Genomic DNA, 25,449 nt, shown 5'->3' on the forward strand with positions numbered 1-25,449 from the left:
ATCAAAACTGAATCATGAGGAGGGGAGCCTGGGTGGCTCAGTTGGTTTAGCGTCCCACTTCAGCTCAGGTCACGATCTCATGGTTTGTGAGTTCAAGCCCCGCATCGGGCTTTGTGCTGACAGCTCAGAGCCTGGAACCTGCTTCGGATTCTGTGTCTCCCTCTCTCTCTGCCCCTAACCCACTCTCATTCTGTCTGTCTCTCTCAAAAATAAATAAAAACATTTTAAAAAATTAAAAAAAAAAAAAACCGAATCATGAGGAAAAAGCAAAAGTGAACAGACTGATAAAAGTAAGGGGACTGGGGGCGCCTGGGTGGCGCAGTCAGTTAAGCGTCCAACTTCAGCCAGGTCACGATCTCGCGGTCCGTGAGTTCGAGCCCCGCGTCGGGCTCTGGGCTGATGGCTCAGAGCCTGGAGCCTGTTTCCGATTCTGTGTCTCCCTCTCTCTCTGCCCCTCCCCCATTCATGCTCTGTCTCTCTGTCCCAAAAAAAATAAACGTTTAAAAAAAAAAAATTTATAAAAAAAAAAAGTAAGGGGACTGAATCAGTAATCAACTCCCCAAAAAGAAAAGCCCAGGACTAGATTTTTGCACAGGTGAATTCTATCAAACATTTAAAGAGTTAATATCCTTCTCAAACTTTTCCCAAAAAATGAAGACAAAGGAACAGTCCCAAACTCATTTCATGAGGCCACCATTACCCTGATAACATAGCCCTAAGGACTCTATAAGAAAATTATAGGCCAAAATCCCTGATAAATAAAGATGGAAAAAATCAAAACATTATCAAACCAATTCAACAGCACAGGAAAGGGATCATATACCATGAACAAGAGGAATTAATTCTTGGGATACAAGCACGGTTCAACATCTACAAATCAATAAATGTGATACACCAGATAGATGCAGAAAGCTTTTGACAAAATGACAACATCATTTTATGATACAAATGCTCAATAATTTGGGTACAGAAGGAACATATGTCAACATAATAAAGGCTATATATGACAAGCACACTAACATACTCAACTAAGTTTTCATATCTGTAACTTAAAGTCAATTTATTCAAGGAGATTTCTCAACATTTACATAATATGCTGACAGAATGAGGGTTGTACATAACTTTGTTATGGAGATGAAAAGTAGAAAGCTCTCCCTCCAAGATCAGATCCTTCCCCCCAGAACAATCAGGGGTGCCTTCTCTCACCAATCTTATTCAACAAAGTACTGGAATTTCCTGGCCAGAACAATTAGATAAGAAAAAGAACTGGGGTACCTGGGTGGCTCAGTCAGTTGAGCATCTAACTCTTGATTTCAACTCAAGACATAATCCCAGGGTTGTGGAGCAAGTCCCACATCGGGCTTGGTGCTAAGCATGGAACCTGCTTAATATTCTTTCTTTCTCTCTCTCTTTCTCTCTCTCTCTCTCTCACCCTCCCTCCCTCTCTCTCCCTCTCCCCTCTCCCCTGCTCGCATGCTCTCTCTCTAAAATAATTAATTAATTAATAAGAAAAAGAACTAAAAGGCATCTAAATCAGAAAGGAGGAAGTAAAATGTCTTTGTCTGCAGATGATATCATCTTACATATAGAAAATACCAAAGACTCCACCAAAAACTGTTAGAACTAATAAATTAATTCAGTGAAGCTGCAGGATACAAAAATCAATATATAGAAATATGTTGCATTTCTATTCACTGCGAACAAATCAGCAGAAAAAGAAAAATAAGAAAATCATTCCATTTACAACTGCATCAAAAAGAATAAAATACCTGGGAGTAAATTTGACCAAGGAGGTGAAAGACCTGGACTCTGTCAACTGTAAAACACTAATGAAAGAAACGGACGATGACACAAGTAAATGAAAAGATAAACCGTGCTCCTGCTCTGGAAAAATTAATATTGTTAAGATGTCCATACTATCCAAAGCAGTCTGTAGATTCAAGGCAATCCCTATCAAAATGCCAACAGCCTATTTCACAGAACAAGAACAAAGAATCCTAACCTTTGTCTGAAACCACAAAAGATTCCAGGTAGCCAAAGCAATCCTGAGAAAGAATAACAAAGCTGGAGGTATCACAATCCCAGATTTTAAACTATACTGCAAAGCTGTAATAATCAAAACATTATGGTACTGGCCTAAACACAGAAACATCAATGTAAGAGAATAGAGAGCCCAGAAATAAGCCAACACGTATATGGTCAATTAATCTATGACAAACGAAGCAAGGATATACAATGGGGAGAAAACAGTGTCTCCAATAAATGGTGTTAGAAAAACTGGACAGCTACAAGTAAAAAACTAAAACAACCATTTTCTTATACCACTTACCAAAATAAGCTCAAAATGGATTAAAGACCTAAACACAGGAGACAAAACCATGAAAATCTTAAAAGAAAACATAGGAAATAAACTCTTAGCCATCATTCTTATCAATATTTTTTGGCTCTCTCTCCTTTGGCAAGGGCAACAAGAGCAAAAATAAACTACTGAGACTACATCAAACAAAAAAAACCCTTTTGCACAGAGAAAGAAGCCATCAACAAAACAATAAGGCAGCCTACTGAATAGGAGAAGATAACTGCAAATGATATATCCAATGAGGGGTTAATATCCAAATATATAAAGAACTCATACAACTGAACACTGAAAAGCAAACAATGTGATTAAAAAACTATTCAGAGGACTTGAATAGTTATTTTTCCAAATGACATCTACAGAAAGCCAACATACACATGAAAAGATGCTCAACATCACCAATCATCAGGGAAATGCAAATCAAAACCACAGTGAAGAATCACTTCACACTGATCAGAATGGCTACTATTAAAAAGATAAGAAATGACAAATGTTGGCAAAGACGTGGAGAAAAGAGAACCCTTATGCACTACTGGAGGGAATGCAAAATGGCGCAGCCATTATGAAAAACAGTATGGAGGTTCCTCAAAAAATTAAAATTAGAATTACCATATGATCCAGTGATTCCACTTCTCAGTATTTATCCAGAGAAAACAAAAACACTAAATCACAAATATATATGCTTCCCCCTATGTCTACTGCAGCATTATTTTCAAAAGCTAAAATATAGAAACAACCCAAGTGTCCATCAATAGATGAATGGAAATAGAAGATGTGGTGTGTGTGGGGTATGTGTATGTGTATATATACATCCATAATGAAATATTATTCAGCCATAAAAAAATAAAGAATGAAATCTTAACCACTTGTCATAACATGGATAGACGTAGCAGGTATATTATGCTAAGTGAAAAAAGTCAGAGAAAGACAAATACCACATGATTCCACTTATATGTAGAATGTAAAAAACAAAACACGTGAACAAATCGATTCATAAATACAGAGAACTTGTGGTTGCCAGAGGGGAGTGGAATGGCAAGAGGGTGAGAGGGGTGATGAGGAAAAAGCTGAAGGGGACTAAGAGGTACAAACTTCCAGTTATAAAGTAAGTAATGGGATCAAAAGTACAGCATAAAAATACAGTCAATACCAAAACAGGGGTGCAATGATGGCTCAGTCAGTTAAGCGTCCGACTTCAGCTCAGGTCATAATCTCACCATTTGTGGGTTCAAGCTCCATATCAGGCTCTGTGCTGACAGCTCAGAGCCTGGAGCCTGCTTCAGATTCTGTGCCTCCCTCTCTATCTCTCTCTCTGCCCTTCCCCTGCTCATGCTCTGTCTCTCTCTCTCTCTCAAAAATAAATAAACATTTTAAAAAATTAAAAACAATGGGGCGCCTGGGTGGCGCAGTCGGTTAGGCGTCCGACTTCAGCCAGGTCACGATCTCGCGGTCCGGGAGTTCGAGCCCCGCGTCGGGCTCTGGGCTGATGGCTCAGAGCCTGGAGCCTGTTTCTGATTCTGTGTCTCCCTCTCTCTCTGCCCCTCCCCCGTTCATGCTCCGTCTCTCTCTGTCCCAAAAATAAATAAACGTTGAAAAAAAAAATTTTTTTTTAAATTAAAAACAAAATAATACCAAAGTAACTGTTTGGTTGACCATTTCATAATATATTTAAATATTGAATCATTATTTGGTACACTTCAAACTAATACAAGATTGCATGTCAACTATACTTCAATTTAAAAAAAGTTTTTAAGTTGCAGATACAAAACTAACAACAAAAGAACAGAAATCAGCTGTTTCTCTACACTAACAATGAAATATCTAAAAAATAAATAAAGAATAAAGAGGGGAGCCTGGGTGGCTCAATCAGTTGGGCTTCTGACTCTTGGTTTCAGCTCGGGTCATGACCTCAGGGTTCATGAGTTCAAGCCCCACATCAGGCTCTGGGCTGATAGCACAGAGCCTGCTTGGGATTCTTTGTCTCCCTCTCTCTCTGCCCCTCCCCCACTTGCTCTCTATCTCTATCAAAATAAATTTTAAAAGCTTAAAAATATTACAAAAAATTTTTAAAAAAGAAAACAATCTCATTTACAAGTGCATCAAAACCAATAAAAGACAAAGGAATAACTGTAACCATGGAGGTGTAAGATCTAGACACTGAAAACTATAAAACTATGATGAAAGAAACTTAATTAAACACAAATGAATGAAAAGATAATCTGTGTTCATAGACTGGAAGAATTAATACTGTCAAAATGTCCATACTACCCAAAGCCATAGAGTCAATGCAATCTCTATCAGAATTCCAGCGATAATTATCACAGAAAAAGAAAAGGCAATTCTAAAATTTGTATGGAACCACTAAAGACACCTAAAAGCCAAAGCAAACCTGACAAAGAAGACAAAGCTAGAGAGTTCCCACTTCCTGATTTCAAACTATACCACAGAGCGATAGTAACCAAAATGGGATGGTACTGGCATGAAAATAGACACACTGACAAATGGAACTAAATGAAGAGTCTAGGCATACACCTCGCATATAGAGGCAACTAATATTTGACAAGGGAGTCAAGAATATTCAGTAAGGGGAAAAAAGTCTCTTCAAAATGGTGCTGGGAAAACCTGGATAACTGTATTCAGAATAATGAAACTGACCCTGATCTTACATTACTCATAAAAATTAACTCAAAATGGATTAAAGACATATGACTTGAAAATGTAAAAGTCCTAGAAGAAAATACAGGGATAAAAATTCTTGGCAACAATCTTCTGGATAGGACACCAAAGTGGAAGCAACAAATGCAAAAATTAGTAAGTGGAATACGAAACTAAAAACTTCTATACAGAAAAAAAAATCAACAAAATGAAAAGTCAACCTACTAAATGGTAGAAAATATTTGCAAATCATGTGTCTCATAATGGGTTAATACCCCAAATATGCAAAGAACTCACAACTCAGTAGCAAAAACCAATCTGATTAAAAGATGCACAGAGGATCTGAATAGTTTTCTAAAGGTAACATACAAATGGCTAGACATATAAACAGGTGCTCAACATCACTAATCAGGAAAATGCAAATCAAAATCACAATGAGACATCACCTCAGGGAATGTAAAATGGGGCAGCCACTATGGAAAACAGTAGGAAGTTTCCTCAAAAAAATAGAAACAAAACTTCCACATGATCCATCAATTCCACTGCTGGGTATTTATCCAAAGGAAATGAAATTAGTTTCTCAACAAGATATCTGCATCCCTATGTTCACTGCAGCATTATTTTCAGTAGCCAAGACATGAAAAAAACCTAACCGTCCATCGAATGGATGAATGGTTAAAGATGCGTGTGTGTCAGTGTGTGTGTGTGTATAAATATTATTCAGCTGTAAAAAAGAAAGAAATCCTACCATTTTTAACAACATGGATGGACCTCGAAGATGTTAAGCTAAGTGAAATAATTACATCAGAAATAGACAAAGACCATATGATCCACAAATATGTAGAACTTAAAAAAAAAAACCTAGATACAGAGAACAGATTGGTGGTTGCCAGTTTGCAGGGCAGGGGGGTTAGTAAGAGGTCAAAATGGGTAAAGGTGGTTAAAGGGTACAAACTTCCAGCTGTAAGTCCTAGGGACGTACAGTAATGAGCACAACATGGTGACAGCTATATTGTATATTCGAGAGAGTATCTTACAAATTATCATCACAAGAAAAAAATTATAACCGTGTGGTGATGGATGTTGACTTACTGTGGTGATCATTTTGCAAAATACACATATATCATTATTGTACCTGTAAAACTAATACAATACTGTATGTCATTAAAAAAAAAAAAAAACTTATGTAGGAGTAAAAGCAAAGCGAAGTAGTCTAGATGCTTAAGAGGTTCTTTTCATGGTCTGACCTCTGCTTTACTCCATCACCTTCTAAACTATCACCTTCTCATGACCAAGATACCTTCCCTGCTATTGCTATTTCCCAACATATGATATGGTCTCTCTTGTCATCACACTCTTCTACCCCTGCCCCTCTCTTCACTTGATTCACTCCAACTTGTCCTTCAAGACTTACTCTTAATTCCTCTAAAGGTCACCCCTACCCATGCTGAGTCAGATGATTCTCTTCTGTAATGCTGTGGCATCCCTAACTTAACTTTTTGGTCCTCTCACTATTTGCCTATACTCTTTGAATTACCTTTCTTCTGTATGAGACTGTGAGTTTTGCAGCTGTAAGAACAGTATCTTATTTCTGTGCCTTCACTGACTAATACAGAGACTGAAACAGTCTCAGGTTTGTTGAACTAAATGGCAAGGAGAAATTATTGACTAAAAAAATACAGTTGATTTCTAACTTAATTAAAATATTTATAGCTGAATGGGGCACCTGAGTGGCACAGTCGGTTAAGCATCTGATACTTGATCTTGGTTCAGGTCATGATCTCACAGTTAGTGAGTTGGAGCCCCATTATCAGGCTCTGCCCTGATGGTGTGGAGCCTACTTGGGATTCTATCTCCTTCCCTCTGCCCCTCCCCTGCTTATGCATGTGCTCTCTTCTCTCTCTCTCTCTCATAATAAATAAACTTAAATTTTTTTAAATATATTTATAGTTTAACGAGACCAGTTTTCTGACTGTATATTCCTGGTGGGATATATTCAAGAACAAAGGAAAGCAAATACATATTTGGTTTCAGTAGTGATGTTGTAATTCTCAAAGCATTTTGCATTTTATAGGATACAGTGAATAAGAAATATTGGGGCGCCTGGGTGACTCAGTTGGTTAAGTGTCCCGCTTCGGCTCAGGTCATGATCTCGCGGTTTCTGAGTTCAAGACCCGCATCGGGCTCTGTGCTGACAGCTCGGGGCCTGGAGCCTGATTCAGATTCTGTGTCTCCCTCTCTCTCTGCCCCTCCCCTGTTCACGCTCTGTCTCTCTCTGTCTCTCAATAATAAATAAATGTTTAAAAAAAAAAAAAAGAAAGAAAGAAAGAAATATATTGATGCCACCAAGGAAGAGGGTTTTCAGTGTGTGAGAAGGAAGATACAAATATGAATGGAGGAGGTGGGGAAAAATCAAATGTTAGTAAATTTCAACTGGATATGAACGCATGGTTTTTAAAATATAGTTTTTAGTAACACTGAGCACACCTAGCTTCTCAATCTTGGTTTCTAAGGCTGAAAACCTAAATGAAAAACAAAACAAAACAGGGATCCTCATATAAACAGCTACTTTCAGATCTGGCACAATAAAATAAGAAGTGAGCCTAGTATATAAGCCTAATGGGACATGTCAAAAGGATGCAGCTCAGGTGCCAGGGTGGCTCAGTCAGTTAAGCATCTGACTCTTGATTTCAGCTCAGGTCATGATCTCACAGTTCATGATATTGAGTCCAGCTTTGGGTTCTGAGATGACAGCACAGAGCCTGCTTGGGATTCTCTCTCTCCCCCTCTCTCTGCTCCTCCCCCACTCGTGCTCTCTCCCCAAATAAATAAGTAAACTTTTTTTTTTTTTAAAGGATGCAACTTATGGGAATGCAAGCTGGTGCAGCCACTCTGGAAAACAGTAGGGAGGTTCCTCAAAAAACTAAAAACAGAACTACCCTACAACCCAGAAATTGCACTACTAGGTATTTACCCAAGGGATACAGGTATGCTGTTTCAAAGGGACACATGCACCCCCATGTTTATAGCATCACTATCAACAATAGCCAAAGTATGGAAAGGGCCCAACTGTCCATCAATGGATGAATGGATAAAGAAGATGTGGTGTATATATACAATGGAGTATTACTCAGCAATCAAAAAGAATGAAGTCTTGCCATTTGCAACTACATGGATGGAACTGGAGGGTATTATGCTAAGTGAAATTAGTCAGTCAGAGAAAGATAAATATCATATGACTTTACTCATATGAGGACTTCAAGAGACAAAACACATGAATACAAGGGAAGGGAAACAAAAATAATATAAAAACAGGGAGGAGGACAGAACATAAGAGACTCTTAAATATGGAGAACAAACAGAGGGTTACTGGAAGCGGTGTGGGAGGGGGGGTGGGCTAAAAGGGTAAGGGCACTGAGGAATCTACTCCTGAAATCACTGTTGCACTATATGCTAATTTTGATGTAAATTTAGAAAAATTACATTAAAAAGATAAAATAAATAATAAAATAAAACAAAACAAAATAAAATAAATTAATTAAATAAAGGATGCAGCTTAACAGGGCTCCTACAGAATAAATTTGGGGCAATTTGATCAGTAAGTGGGATAATGACGTTATCATGCTGAATAAAAAAAGACCCATGAATCCACAGTGATTACAAGAGGGCAGAGAATGAGAAAAGGAAAGCTGTTTTTTACAAACGAATATCAGCTAATAAACTAATAAATATAGAAATGGGGATCAATTAAAACACATCATTTTGGGACACCTGGGTGGTTCAGTCGGTTGAGGGTCCAACTTGAGCTCAGGTTACGATCTCACAATTCATGAGCTCAAGCCCTGCGTCGGGCTCTGTGCTGGCATCTCAGAACCTGGAGCCTGCTTCAGATTCTGTGTCTCCCTCTTTCTCTGCCCCTCCCCCACTCATGCTCTCTCCCTCTCTCTCAAAAATCAGTAAACATTAAAAAAAAATTAAAAACACATCACTTCATGAACCCCAGTGTAATAACAGACCAAGCAAAAAATCCTCATTGATGCTGAAACCACTGTGAAATGTTGGGGAAAAGGATACTCTCATGGTCACAGAGCATCACTCTAGAGATTACTCATAAATACAAAGGGAAACCATTATCTTCCAGTGAAGGTCTGTTGTCATTTTTAAAAAAGTGATCACATGTAGTATCAACAATACTAGGACAGCCTGAAATGATGTCTCTCCTGATGTGATGCAGTAAGAAGCACACATTATATATAATATACATCATAAATATCCCTCTCACCAAATGGTGAACATAAAACAGTTATGTAAGACAGCAGGTTTGATCTCTTCGTAAAAGTTTTAGGTCATGAAAAACAAAAGCAGGGGTAGACTAAATTAGACCAGATTAAAACAGACTAAAAGCAATACGTAAACTCTGATCCAATTTAAAAAACAAATAACAAAAGAAAAAATAGCTAGCAAAGTCATTTTTGAGATGAGAGAAATTTGAGTATGGACTATATAGTCATGATACTGAATTAATGTTCATTTTAAAAGACAGGATATTGGGATTACTTAGAAAAATGTTGTTCTTGTAAAGCCGATATGGAGAATTCGTGTTCAAATGGAAAGGGAAAAAAAGAGAAAGGGAGGCAATATTGCAAAATACTAACAATTGGTGAAACTACAAAAAAGATAGATGGCTGTTCATTGTACTTTTCCACAGATTAGAAATTTTCAAATATAAGTTGGTAAAATATTTCTAAATTTGTATATTTTTTGGTTTGGCTTCATTTCTTTTTTATATTTTACCTTGATTTCCTTCTTTTGCAGTTCGTTCCAGCCTTTTTTTTTTTTTTTCAACGTTTATTTATTTTTGGGACAGAGAGAGACAGAGCATGAACAGGGGAGGGGCAGAGAGAGAGGGAGACACAGAATCGGAAACAGGCTCCAGGCTCTGAGCCATCAGCCCAGAGCCCGACGCGGGGCTCGAACTCACCGACCGCGAGATCGTGACCTGGCTGAAGTCGGACGCTTAACCGACTGCGCCACCCAGGTGCCCCCGTTCCAGCCTTTCAATGGCAATTCAGCCCACACTAATTGACCAACAGTGTTAAGAATTATTTAAGCAATTATATAATTTCCAGAAGAGGGCAGCAAAGTAAAAATTTTCTTTAATAAAGGATGATCTTGGTGTTAACTTTACCAATTATTTGAACATTTGCCTCTAGGTCACCTCTCTCTCATGAATAAAGCAATTGTGTCAGTGTGCCTCTGAGAAAATTAAAAAGCTCAAAAGGCAATCACTGAGACTTCTATTTTTTCAATCTAAAATTTAGACTCAATGTTTATTGTCTGACAGGACATTCCTATTTTCCCATTCTGACAGACAGCTACAACCAAGGAGAAGGTGTATCAAGACACTTGGTAACTTATGGGGCGCCTGGGTGGCGCAGTCGGTTAAGCGTCCGACTTCAGCCAGGTCACGATCTCGCGGTCCGGGAGTTCGAGCCCCGCATTGGGCTCTGGGCTGACGGCTCAGAGCCTGGAGCCTGTTTACGATTCTGTGTCTCCCTCTCTCTCTGCCCCTCCCCCATTCATGCTCTGTCTCTCTCTGTCCCCAAAAAATAAATAAACGTTGAAAAAAAAATTAAAAAAAAAAAAAAAAAAGACACTTGGTAACTTCTTTGCTGATCTCCTGTTCTGAAGACCACCCAGCTCCTAGCTGGCCATTCAAGCTCCCACCCATCCATCCACCATCTATTTACCCACCGATCTAGCTTCCTAAACTACTTCTACATGCTAATGCTCTGAACCTTCAATGACCACCAACCACCTAATGCCTCAAATCTCAACATTTCCAATGATCTTAGTCTGCCTAAAAACTTTACTTCCTACCATTCCTAATGCAATTGTTTGCTGTACTCAGATCACTGTAGTCTTGCTCTGTGAACCCATTGTGTTCAATCCCATCTCTGTACCTTTGCTCATGCCAGTGGTTCTCAAACTTCTTGAACTCATAGTTTTGTCTGAGAAGTGGTTGAGAACCAATATTCAAAGCTGCCACAACCAACTGTGTACTACACAATTCTATGGGGCATCATTCACACTACAGTCCTAAAAGAGTTGTGTATTTATTACAATTACTTTCCACTAGATGGCAGTAAAGTGGCTGAAGGAAGAAGTGGCTTTTGCTTAAAAAAAAAGTGGCTTTTGCTAATCCACACAAAGACTAGCAGAGATCATTTTTTTCTTCTGCTTTTAATGAAATATTTTAGGTCCTATGGCACAAAATAACTTTGAAATATTCTGTGTCTAATTTTATCAATATGCCATACACTACTGTAATTCATAGAATGGGCATTAACTCCTCAAAATTTTGTATCACAGTTTGTAGTTCTAACACTCGATTCTAAAACATTTTTGTCTTCAGACTCTATTACACTTTTGAAAATTACCAAGAGTCCCCAAGGAGCTTTCGTTTATATGGGATATATCCATTGATATTTCCTGTATCACATGAAAACTGATGTTTTAAAATATTTAATTATTAATTAATTAAAAATAAAAATTCAGGGGCGCCTGGGTGGCGCAGTCGGTTGAGCGTCCGACTTCAGCCAGGTCACGATCTCGCGGTCCGTGAGTTCGAGCCCCACATCAGGCTCTGGGCTGATGGCTCAGAGCCTGGAGCCTGTTTCCGATTCTGTGTCTCCCTCTCTCTCTGCCCCTCCCCCCGTTCATGCTCTGTCTCTCTCTGTCCCAAAAATAAATAAACATTGGAAAAAAAAAAAAAAGAACTGTTTAAAAAAAATAAAATAAAATAAAATAAATAAAAATTCAAAATCTATTACATCTTAATGTGGATGACATACCTTTATAAAAAACAGTTAATCCATTTCCCCCATAAGTAGTGAGAAGAATGACATTTTTTCTATTTTTGCAAAGGTATTTTCTTTCTGGCTTAATAAAAGAACTGGATTCTTGAGACAGGGGAAGCTAGCAGAGTAGGGGGGACCTAAGCTCACCTTTCCTCACGAACAAATCTAGACAACTATCAAATGATCCTAAATACCCCAGAAATCAACCTGAAGACTGGCAAAACAAACTCCACAACTAAAGGGAGAGGCCATATCGAAGAAGACAGTAAGTACGGAGACAGGTCTGGGAGAGAAATACATTGTGGCCACTGCAGTGAGGAGGGAGCTGTGGCCACAGAGAAAAGCAAGAGACAAACACAGAGGGGAGCACACGGGGAAAACAAATCCCCAGAGCAATTGGCTAGGAAAGCAAGAGGGCCCAAATTGCTTGAGTTCTTGCACCCAGTTGTGCTTAGAGCCTACAGTTTTATTTTTTTTTAATTTTTTTTTTTCAACGTTTATTTATTTTGGGGACAGAGAGAGACAGAGCATGAACGGGGGAGGGGCAGAGAGAGAGGGAGACACAGAATCGGAAACAGGCTCCAGGCTCTGAGCCATCAGCCCAGAGCCCGACGCGGGGCTCGAACTCACGGACCGCGAGATCGTGACCTGGCTGAAGTCGGACACTTAACCGACTGCGCCACCCAGGCGCCCCAAGCCTACAGTTTTAAAGGTCAGCTTGGCTCTGGGAGAGCTTGGAGGATATCGGGCTACTCTTGAAGAAAAGGCAGGTCAAATACTCTGTAGACTTAGGACATGGAAACAGTTATCTGAAAAGAACCTGGGGCACACATGGTGAGGTTAGTAGTTGCTCATCTCAGAGCATGTCACAGAGAGGGAGTATTCACAGACAGTCCCCTTCTGGAAGAAAAGAACTCACAGGCACCATTTCCCACCCTGTCCCTCACCATAAGCACGGGACCACCTGTAGGAACCAGCACAGACACTTGCTACCTAACTTGCTTACACCAAGGCCCACACCCCCACACTCCGGTGGAGGCGTCCTTTCCTGTCACGCTTGCCTCAGTCCCAACATGGCAGGCCCTTCCCAGACCAGCCCAAACCCATGCTCACACCTCATCTCCTGACATGGGAGTTTGGGGGACCCTTGGTTCTGGCAGCAGTGGCACAGTGGTGACAGATCTCACATCACAAGCAGACCAGAAGACACCTAGGTAAAACTCACCACATCCAGGCCAAGGACCAAACACTGCCCACAACAAAGAGAGCCTCTGCAGACTACTGGCCTGAGAGATAAAGCAGCCAGTACACAACAGCAAAGCAAGCACACGGGGCATACAATGGAGATAGTCTAGAAACCACCAGGCACGGGGCGCCTGGGTGGCGCAGTCGGTTAAGCGTCCGACTTCAGCCAGGTCACGATCTCGCGGTCCCTGAGTTCGAGCCCCGCGTCGGGCTCTGGGCTGATGGCTCAGAGCCTGGAGCCTGTTTCCGATTCTGTGTCTCCCTCTCTCTCTGCCCCTCCCCCGTTCATGCTCTGTCTCTCTCTGTCCCAAAAATAAATAAACGTTGAAAAAAAAAAAAAAAATTTAAAAAAAAAAAAAAAGAAACCACCAGGCCCGGCGAATAGGTGATACTATACTTAGGCACCTCCTCTTCATAAAACCATTACTCTCAAGAACAAGAGGTATAGCTGACTTTCCTAGCATACAGAAGCAGGCACAAAGACTTAGACAAAATGAGAAGAGAGAGGAATTTCTTTTTTGGGGGGCAGGGGGAGAGGGCGAAAGTAAGCAAGGGGCAGAGAAAGAGAGGGAATCCCAGGAAAAGCAGAGAGAGAGAGAGAGACAGAGACAGAGAGAGAGACAGAAACAGAGAGAGAGACAGAGAGAGAGAGAAGTGGGGCTTGCCAGAACCAGGGCTCGTGTTCACCTGAAGCGGGGCTTGTGCTCACCCAATGTGAGACTCGAACTCACAAACGGTGAGATCATGACCTGAGCTGAAATCCGATGTTCAATGATTGAGCCACTCAGGCACCAGAAGAATTTCACCTAAATCAAAGAACAAGACAAGGCCATGGCCAGGGATCTAAGCGAAGCAGATATAAGTACACACCTGATGGAGAATTTAAAGCAATGATCATAAGAATACTCACTTGACTTGAGAAAAGAATGGAGGACACCAGTGAGACCATTAACATACAGATATGGAATAACATAGCACAGATAAAGGGCTCAATAAAAAAGAGAAACATGCTTGACGGAATAAACAGCAGGCTGGAAGAAGCAGAGAAACAAATTAGTGACCTAAAAGACACAGTAATTAAAGTAATCAAGCTGAACAAAAGAAAGAGGAAGAATTATGCAAAACAAGAATTCACTTACGGAACTCAGTGACTCCATCAAACAGAGTAGCACTCATATTACAGGAGAAGAAGAGAAAAGAAGAAGAAAGGGAAAAGAGGGCACAGAATTTATTTGAAGAAATAATAGCTGAAAAATTCCCTAACCTGGGGAAGGAAATTGACATCCAGATCCAGAAGACACAGAGAACTCCCAAAAATTACAAAAGCAGATGCACACCAAGACATATTGTAATAAAAATAGCAAAATATAGTGATAAAAATATTATATTATAAAAACAATGAAAACACTAATTTGAAAGGATATATGCACCCCTATGTTTATTGCAGCATTATTTACAATAGCCAAATTATGGAAGGAGCCCAAGTGTCCATCGATAGAAGAATGGATAAAGAAGTTATATATATGCAATGGAAGATTATCAGCCATTAAAAAAGAATGAAATCTTGCCATTTGCAACAACGTGGATGGAGCTACAGAGTATTATGCTAAGCAAAATAAGTCCATCAAAGAAAGACAAATCCCATACGATTTCACTCATGTGTAATTTAAAAAACGAAACAGATGAATGTGGGGTGGGGAGAAGAGAGAGAGGCAAAGATTCTGTTTAAGAATCATAAAACAGATTCTTAACTATAGACAACAAACTGAGGGTTGCTGGAGGGGAGGTAGGCGGGGGTATGGGTCAAATGGATGATAGGTATTAAGTAGGGCACTTGTGATGAGCACTGGGAAGTGGTCAATCACTAAATCCTATGCCTGAAACTAATATTACACTATAAGGTAACTAGATGGAATTTCAATAAAAAATTGAGTGTTTTGGTAAATTGGGTTGGTTGACGCTTAGCTATTTCAGTGGTGACGCCACTTCATTCTTTCTGATACTCTTACCTCTGGAGATCTTCATATTTCTCTAAGTTCTTCCATCTAAATACATAAGCCTGTATCTCCCTCTTTTTTTTTCTCTCTACCCTCTACTCAGCAACATGAGTGTGGATCCAGCTCAGCCCCAATGCCCACTTTGCCCCAAAGCACCCAATTCTAGGGACTCTTCTCCAATGCATGAGGTTTATGGGCCTGAAGGAAATTATGCATCCTTGCAAATGTCATCTGCTGAGACCCCACACCCAGAGACCATCGCTCCTCTTCCTTCCTCCATGGATCTGCTTGTTCAGTACAGGCCCAATACTTCCACCAATCCCAGAGTAAAAGTACTACCCACTTCTACAGAGAAGATCACAGGGAAGAAGGAAGATACAGCTCAGGGCAACAAACAGAAGATCAGAATCATCTTATCTCAAACCCAGCTGTATGTACTCAATGAGAGATTTCAGACACGGAAATACCTCAGTCTCTAGCAGATGCAAGAACTTTCCAACATTCTGAACCTTAGCTATAAGCAGTTTAAGACCTGGTTCCAAAACCAGAGAATGAAATGTAACAGATGGCAGAAAAACAACTGGCCAAAGAATAACAACAGGGTGATTCAGCTCTCCAGAATACCCAGACTTCTATTCCTATCACCAGGGATACCTGATGAACACTTCTGGAAACCTTCCAATATGGAGCAACCATTACTGGAACAGTCAGACCTGGTACCCCCAAGCCTGCAACAGCCAGGCCTGGAACAATCAGCTCCACAACTGTGGAGAGGAATCCCTGCAGCCCAGATCCAGTTCCAGCAAAATTCTGTCAGCAATTTGGAGGCCATCTTAGAAACTGCTGGATAGGGGCAGCTGGGTGGCTCAATAGGTTAAGCATCCAATTTCGGCTCAGGTCATTATCTCACAGTTCATGGGTTGGAGCCTTGTGTCGGGTTCTGTGCGGACAGCTCGGAGCCTGGAGCCTGCTTCGGATTCTGTGTCTCCCTCTCTCTCTGCTCCTCCCCCACTCACACTCTGTCTCTCCCTCTCAAAAATAAATAAACATTAAGACAGACAGAAAGACAAAAACTAACTGCTAGGGAAAGCCATAGTGTAATACAGCAAACCACTAAGTATTTTAGTACTCAGGAAACAATAGATTTATTCCCAAATTACTCTGAACATACAGCCTAAAGATGTGTGACGATGAATATATCAATCTCAAAGTGGGTGGTGGCTGTATTACTTCTCCTAGGATTTATCTTTTACGGTTTGTATCTCTTCCTTGATATTGTTTTTCATTATGCTTATTCTGTCAATCAAGGGGGTATGGTTGCAGTCGAATCAAAGAGGATTCCGTAGCTTTGGCTGCTATAGACAACATGCTAAAAGATGTTTCTGGCTATATATAACTAGATACAATACTAAATTGGACATCTTTCGGCTCCAGAATTCAACCTCAAGAATGGGAAGTAAAAATACAAAGACATGTGATGAAGGATTATTTGTATTTTCTGAGATTGTGAGGCTTGTAACAACTTCAACTGTTATGGTGATGGGTTAAGTTATAATGTGCATCACTGATTTACTCTGCCCCCTGTGCTGGTTTAATTACAACTCCTAACTTGCTCCAGTTAGGAACTTATTCCAGTATTTGTAGAAAGCTGAGGGCCAGCTTGGCTGGTGGTTTATAGGTTTAAGTACAAATAAATACCCACTTTATCTTTAAAATACATACACACATACACAGAAACAAAAAGAACAGAAGGTCTCAAATCATTGATGTAAGGTTCTACTAATCAAGCTGGAAAAAGAAGAGTAAAACCAAAGTAAGTAGAATGTATAATAGAGAACAGAAATTAATAAAATGGAAAATAGACAAACAAAAGAGAACATTAAGACAAAAGCTGTTTCTTTGGAGAAAAAAACCCGAGTTACGAAGATAAAGAAAAAGGAAAAAAAAAAAATCACCAAAATCAGGAATCAAAGTGGGGTTCTCACTACAGATCATATATAAGACTATATTTATGAACAACTTGATGTCAAAAGTTTGACAAAATAAATAAACAAATTTCACGAAGAACCTTTTATCAAACTTGAAACAAAATGAAACAGAAATTTTCAAGAGTGCTTCATCTTTCAAGGAAATTGAATTCAGGAGGAGGGATCAAGATGGCAAAGTAAGAAGATCCTGAGCTCACTTCCTCCCATGGACATACCAAAATCTACAACTATGCAAAGAACAACTATCTTTGAAAACAAACTGAAGACTACCAGAACATGTCATACAAAACTAAGGAAAAAAAGAAAAAGCCACATTAATATGGGTGGGAGGGGGTGAAGACATTATCTAATTAGTACCCACACCTCCTGCACAATGATCCCCTGCAGGAGGGTATCAAACATACAGGCCCTCCGAGAGAAACAAGGAGTCCAAGCCCCACATCTGGATCCCCAGTTAAGAGACTGGGAGCTAGAGAGCATTATGCTAAGCACGGGAAAGATGAGTGCCCATAATATCTGGTTTTGAAAACCAGTGGACTTATGTGTGGGAGACCCAGAAGGCAATAGGAAACCTATGTTCCATGCTTTAGGGCAGGTGCATAACCTCAATCATCCCAAATTCCAGAGCAGAGGCAGCAGTTGCAAAAGTACCTGGGTGCTGAAAAGAGATTCACTGACCAATTTCAGGACATGTGCCAGAGGGGCAGGGATCTGTTAGAACATTCTCCAGAGAAGGGTGTGTTACCAGACACCTTTTTCTTCTTCTTCTTCTTCTTTTTTTTTTTTTTTTTTTTTTTCATTTCCCTTCTACCTAGCTGGTCCAGCCTGGCAGGAGCCATTTCTGACACTCTACCTACTGTGCTAACACCAATCACCTGGCCCCAGCCTTTCTCTGTAGACTGTGCCAGCCCAGCCCAGCACCCCTCCAAAGCAGCTCCCACCCTGCCACACCTGGGGGTGGAGGCAGCTGTACTGGAGCCCTGGCCTCCCACTACTCCCATCCCCAGCAAGCAACCTCCACCCCAGGGGAAAAGAGCCAAATACTAGGGCACTTGCAATAGTCACACCTGTAGGTCACAGCCAGCCACAGTGGAAGCCTATTCCACCCACACACATGGCCACAGCTGCTGCAGCAGGACTTCACAGCCAGCTGCACAAGGAGCCAACTCTGACACAAGCATGCCCATAGTGGTTATGGCCTGTACTCTCGGCCAAACAGACCAAGGACCAGCCCCACTCACCAGGACATCCAGAGTCGACATGGGTAGCCCTCACAAAAAGCTGCACAACTGCCCTGCACACCAGGGAGTGGACACCAAGTGCAACCCAGCTATAAAAGAAGGGTACGTGCAGCCCACACAGGAGAGCCCTCTAAGGCACCTGGCTCAAGAATGAGGAGGTGGGAGAGGGGTTGCACAACTGGGCCTGACAGGACACTTTCTGCATAAAGCCAATCTTTCAAAACTGAAAGATATAATTGATTTACCTAATACACAGAAACAAACACAAACAGGCACAAGAAAGAGACAGAGGAATATGCCCAAGACAAGAGAACAAGACAAAACCTCAGAAAAAGAACTAAAGAAAAGAGAGAGAAGCAATATACCTCATAAACGTTCAAATTAATTTTCTTTTTAATTTTTTTTTTTTAACGTTTATTTATTTTTGAGACAGAGAGAGACACAGCATGAACGGGGGAGGGGCAGAGAGAGAGGGAGACACAGAATCGGAAACAGGCTCCAGGCTCTGAGCCATCAGCCCAGAGCCTGACGCGGGGCTCGAACTCACGGACCGCGAGATCGTGACCTGAGCTGAAGTCGGATGCTTAACCGACTGAGCCACCCAGGCGCCCCTCAAATTAATTTTCATAAGATGTTCACCAAACTCGGGAGAATGGATGAACACACTGAGAACTTCAACAAAGACAAACAACATTTAAAAAGAATCAATCAGAGCCCAAGAAAAACTGAAATGAAAAAACACACTAGAAGAAAATACCAGTGGATGAGATGATGCACAAGAATGGATCAGAAACCTGGATGACAGAATAGTGGAAACTACCCAACTGGAACAGCAAAAGGAAAAAAGAATCAAACACAATGAGGATAGCTTAAGGGACCTCTGGGGCAACATTCTCAGCAACAACATGTGGGAAGCAGAGAAACATTTGCATAATGGGTACCAGAAGAAGAGAGACACAAAGGGGTCGAAGACCTATCTGAAGAAATATTGACAGAAATTTCCCTGATGTGGTGAAGGAAACAGACATCCCATTCCAGGAAGCACAGAGTCCCAAACAAGATGAACCTAAAGAGACCCACACCAAGACACATAATAATCAGTGTCAACAGTTAAAGGCAAAATCTTTAAAGTAGCAACAGAAAAGCAACTAGTTATGTATAAGGGGACCCTCAAAAAACTATCAGCTGATTTTTCAGATTTCACAGGCCAGAAGGAAGCAGTACAATATATTCAAAGTGTTGAAAGGAAAACATTTAAAACAAGAATATTCTACCTGACAAAGTTATCACTCAGAATTGAACAATAGATCAGAGCTTCTCAGATAAGCAAAAGCTAATGGAGTTCATTAACATCAAACCAGCCTTACAAGAAACCTTTAGGAAACTTCTTTACATGAAAAAAGAAAAGGCCATAACTAGAAATAAGAAAATTGTGAAAAAAAACAAAATGTAACTGGTAAAGGTAAACACATAGTAAAGATAAATGATCAACCAGAGTGAGTTATGAAGACTGAAAGACAAAAGTAGTAAAATCATCTAGACCCACAATAATTAGAGGATACACAACATATTAATATGTAAAATATAATATCAACAACATAAAATGTGGTAAGGGTGGTTAAACTATGGTGCTTTTAACTTGAACTTAAATGACCATCAACTTAAAACAGAATGAACCTCATGTTATATATAAACCACAAAACTAAATCCTATAAATAACAGATACACAAAAAAGGAATACAAACATAACACAAAGGAAAGTCACCAAATCACAAAGAAAGAGAGCAAGAGAAGGAACAGAGAAGAACAGCAAAAACAAACAGAAAACAACTGACAAAACAGCAGTAAGTACCTATCAATCAATAACTACATTAAATTAAATGAACCAAATGCTCCAAAGAAAAGGCATAAGGTGTGTAAATGGGTTAAAAAAAAAAAAAAAAAAAAAGAAAAAAAAACATAAAAAACAAGACCCATCTATAAGCTGCCTACACAAGACTCACTTCAGATATAAAGACATACACAGACTGAAAGTGAAGAGATGGAAAAAGATAGCCCATGCAAATAGAAGTAAAAAGAAAGCTGGAGTAATACTTATATCAGACAAAAACACAGTAACACACAGACTGTAACTGAAGACAAAGAATGGCATTACAAAAGATAAAAGGATCAACCAAACCAAAGAATATAACATCTATAAACATCTATGCACCCAACACAGGGGCACCTAACATATAAAGCAATATTAACAGACATAAAGGTGAGAATTGACAGTAAATGAAATAATAGCAGTGACATTGGTGGATAGATCATCCAGACATAAAATCAACAAGGAAACAGTGGTTTTAAACGACACGTTACACCAGGTGGACTTAATAGATATACAGAGCATTCCAACCCCAAACAGCAGACTACACATTCTTTTCAAGTGTACAGGGAATACTCTCCCAATAGATCACATGTTAGGCCACAAAACAAGTCTCAATAAATTTAAGAAGAATTAAATAATATCAAGCATTTTTTCTGACCACACAGGATGAAACTAGAAATCACTTGCAAGAAAAAAAATGGGAAAAAAAAAAAAAACAAACAAAAAACACATGAAGGCCAAACAACATTCTGCTTAACAACCAATGGGCTAATAAAAAAATCAAAGGGGAAATTTAAAAAATACCTTAAGACAGGGGCGCCTGAGTGGCTCAGTCAGTTAAGCATCTGACTTCGGTCAGATTATGATCTCACGGTTCATGAGTTCGAGCCCCACATCGGGCTCTGTGCTGACAGCTCAGAGCCTGGAGCCTGCTTTGGATTCTGTGTGTGTCTCTCTCTCTGCTCTCCCCCACTCATTCTCTGTCTCTCTCTCTCTTTCAAAAATAAATTAAAAACATTAAAAAAAAATGTTTTTAAATACCTTAAGACAAATGAAAATGGAAACACAATGGTCCACAACCTGCAGGATGCAGACAACACAGTTCTAAGAGGAAAGCTTATAGCAATACAGGCCAATCTCAAGAAACAAGAAAATTCTCAAATAAACTTACACCTAAAAGAACTAGAAAAAGAACAAACTAATACTAATGTTGTAGAAGAAAGGAAATAAAGATCACAGAGGATATTAATGAAATACAGAGCTGGTTGTTTGAAAACATAAACAAAATCAACAAATCATTACACAGACTTACAAGGAAAAAACAAAGAGGGCCCAAATAAATAAAATCAGAAATGAGAGAGAAGTTACAATGAACACCACAGAAATATAAAGGATTATAAGAAAAATCCTGCAATTATAGGCTAACAAATAGGAAAAACCAGAAGATATAGGTAAATTACAAACATACAATCTTCCAAGATTGAATCAAGAATAGAAAATCTGATCAAACCTATAACTAGTAATGAAGTTGAATCAGTAATCAAAAAACTCTCAATACACAAGAATCCAAGACCATGACATATCAGATAAAGGGTTAGTATCCAAAATCTATAAAGAACTTATCAAACTCAACACCCCAAAAAAAAAATAATCCAGTGAAGAAATGAGCAAAAGACATGAATAGACACTTCTCCAAAGAAGACATCCAGATGACAACCAACACATGAAAAAATGTTCCACATCACTCATCATCAGGGAAATACAAATTAAAACCACACTGAGATACCACCTCACACCTGTCAGAATGGCTAACATTAACAACTCAGGCAACAACAGACACTGGCCAGGACGCGGAGAAAGAGGATCTCTTTCGCACTGCTGGTGGGAATGCAAACTGGTGCAGCCAAGTATGGAGGTTCCTCAAAAAATTAAAACCAGAACTACCCAATGACCCAGAAATTGCACTACTAGGTATGTATCCAAGGCATACAGGTGTGCTGTTTCAAAGGGGCACATGCACCCCAATGTTTATAGCAGAGCTATCAACAACATCAAAGCATGGAAAGAGCCCAAATGTCCATCGATGGATGAATGGATAAAGAAAATGTTGTGTGTGTGTGTATATGTATGTATGTGTGTATATATATATATATATATATATATATATATATATACACACATATATACATACATACAATGGAGTATTACTCAGCAATCAAGAAGACTGAAATCTTGCCATGTGCAATTACATGGATGGAACTAGAGGGTATTATGCTAAGCGAAACTAGTCAGAGAAAGACAAATATATCATATGACTTCACTCATGAGGAACTTAAGGTACAAAAAAGATGAACATAAGGGAAAGGAAGCAAAAATAATATAAAAACAGGGAGGGGGACAAAACGTAAGAGACTCTTAAATATGGAGAACAAACAGAGGATTTGCTGGAGGGGCTGTGGGTGGGGTGATGGGCTAAATGGGTAAGGGGCATTAAGAAATCTACTCCTGAAATCACTTTTGCACTATATGCTAACTTGGATGTACATTAAAAAAATAAATACATAATTTTTAAGAAGGCATCATACTCCCTGATCTCAAACTATGCTATAAAGCTATAATAATCAAAACAGTGTGATCTGGCACAAACCCAGACATATAGATCAAGAGAATAGACTAGAGTCCAGGAAAAACCTTACACTTATGCAGTCAATTAATTTTCAACAAAGAAAATAAGAATATACAATGAGGAAGAGACAGTCTATTCAATAATTTGGTCCTGAGAAAACTGGAGAGCTACTTGCAAAACAACGAAACTAGACCACTTTCTTACACCACATACAAAATTAAATTAAACTAAAATGGGTTAAAGACTTAAATGTGAAACCATAAAACTCTTAGAAGAAAACATAGGCAGTAAGCTCCTGGACATCAGTGTTAGCAGTATTTTTTTGGATCTGCGTCCTCAGGCAAGGACACCAAGAGCAAAAATAAATGGGACTACATCAAACTAAAAAACTTTTGCACAGTGAAGGAAAACATCAACAAAATGAGAGGCAACCTACTAAATGGAAGAAGACATTTGCAACTAATAAAACAATAAAGGGTTAATATCCAAAATATATAAAGAACTGATACAACGCAATAAAAAAAAATCCAATTAAAAAGTGGGTAGAGAACCTGAATAGACATTTCTCCAAAGACATACAGACGGCCAAGAGACACATGAAAAGATACTCGTTACTAATCTTCAGTAAATGCCAATCAAAACCACAATGAGATATCACCTCACACCTGTCAGAATGGTTAGTATCAAAAAGACCAGGAATAACAAGTGTCAGCAAAGATGCAGAGAAAAGGGAAACCTTGTGTACTGTTGGTGGGAATGCAAAATGGTGCAGATTCAATGGGAAATAGTCTGGAGTTCCCCCAAAAAATTAAAAATAGAAATACCATACATTTCAACAATTTCACAGCTGCGAAGCAAACAAAATCACTAACTGGAAAAGATATATGCACCACCATGTTCACTGCAACATTATTTACAATAGCCAAGATATGTAAACAACCTAATTGTCCATTATCAAAACATGAATAAAGAATATGTGGTGGGGCACCTGGGTGGCTCAGTCAGTTAAGCGTCCAACATCGGCTCAGGTCATGATCTCACAGTTAATGGGTCCAAGCCCCGCATTGGGCTCTGTGCTGACACCTCAGAGCCTGGAGCCTGTTTCGGATTCTGTGTCTCCCTCTCTCTCTGCCCCTCCCCTGCTCATGCTCTGTCTCAAAAATAAACAAACATTACAAAAAATTTTTTTAAAAAGAATATGTGGTATAAATATATACAATGGAATATTACTCAGCCATATAAAAAGAATTCTTGCTAATTCAAAACCTGTAACAACTTTGTATGGTGACAGATGGTAGCTAGACTTCTGATGGAGATCACTTACTAATGTATATAAATGTTGAATCACTATGTACACCTGAAACTAATATTGTATGACAACTGTACTTCAATTTTAAAAACTGAATTCATTATCAAAGAAAACTACAAACCCAAATGCTTTCACTGGTGAATTCTATCAACATTCAAGGAAGGAATAACACCATTCCTATACAAATGTTTTGGTCTTTTTTCACAAGTAGAGGAAAAGAGAATACTTCTCAATCCATTTTATGAGGTCAGCAAAAGTCTAACACCAAAACCTGAAAACAAAACTACAAACAAGCCATGACACTGAAAATTTTATAACACACTTCGAAATAAATTTGAGACAACAAAAGCATATAAAAACCTATAGAGTATGATCAATGTGTTACTCATAACTATCTAGCTATCTCAATCTAAGCATGGTGTAACATCTGACAATGTATAATTCATACATTAACAAAAGAACATAGAGAAATTATGCGATCACCTCAGTAAATAGCAAAGAAAAGCATGTGATACTCATCAACTTAAAACAAAAATTCTTGACAAACCAAAACTAGAAGAGAACTTTTTAGATTCGAAGTACACTTACCAGAAAATTAAATAGTAATAAACGATGTTAAAACCGTAGAAACAGAATAATAAAGTGTAATTATACAAACTAATATGGAGAAACTCCAAAATACATTTTTGAATAAATAAAAGAAGTTGTGGATATTTGTAATAGCTTTAAAACATTCACACATATATCTATGATTTTCTGTAGGAATACAGAACACATAGAAATAAGACTGAAATAAGACAAACACACAGAAATAAGACTGGTAGAAAACACATCAGTCTGATAACTTTTTTTATGTTTATTTATTTTTGAGAGAGACAGAGACAGAGTGTGAGCGGGGGAAGGGCAGAGATAGAGGGAGACACACAATCCGAAGCAAGCTCCAGGCTGCAAGCCGTCAGCGCAGAGCCCTACATCGCGCTTGAACCCACCAAGCTTAACCGACTGAGCCACCCAGGCACCCCATAAATTCTTAACAAACACGTACTGATTTCAGAGATTCTTGTAGTTTGCATCCACTGGAACTAAGCGTGGTCTGAACTTCTCCGAAGTGGGTGGGTGTGTGTGTGCGCGCGCGTGTGTGTAAATACACGAGCGAATGGAGAAAGAAAAGGGGAATAGAGGGCTTCCCTCAGCTATACGCACCTACGATTCAGACAGCTGAGGTCAATAAAGGAGAGGGACGGAGGCCACAAGATCCAAGGGAGTCCCGGGGCAAAGGAGCAAGGCACTGAAGGCGGAGAC

At 39.3% G+C, this 25,449-nt stretch overlaps 1 long non-coding RNA gene and 1 pseudogene across 4 annotated transcripts in view; one reads left to right on the top strand and one right to left on the bottom strand.

Moving 5' to 3' along the window:
* LOC123605945 overlaps positions 1-25,449 on the bottom strand; it is an 81,212-nt gene that overhangs the window by 55,586 nt on the left and 177 nt on the right. The window contains exon 1 of one of the 4 annotated variants that reach the window (XR_006716021.1): positions 25,193-25,288. The exons of the other annotated variants lie outside the window; for them this stretch is intronic. This is a non-coding gene — a long non-coding RNA (uncharacterized LOC123605945). Of the gene's footprint in view, positions 1-25,192; positions 25,289-25,449 lie in introns of those variants that run through there. 4 annotated transcript variants of the gene reach the window in all.
* LOC123605942 lies at positions 15,163-16,301 on the top strand (annotated as a pseudogene).

Source organism: Leopardus geoffroyi, chromosome A1 (genome assembly GCF_018350155.1).
Source record: "Leopardus geoffroyi isolate Oge1 chromosome A1, O.geoffroyi_Oge1_pat1.0, whole genome shotgun sequence".
In the NCBI taxonomy this organism is placed as follows: domain Eukaryota; kingdom Metazoa; phylum Chordata; class Mammalia; order Carnivora; family Felidae; genus Leopardus; species Leopardus geoffroyi.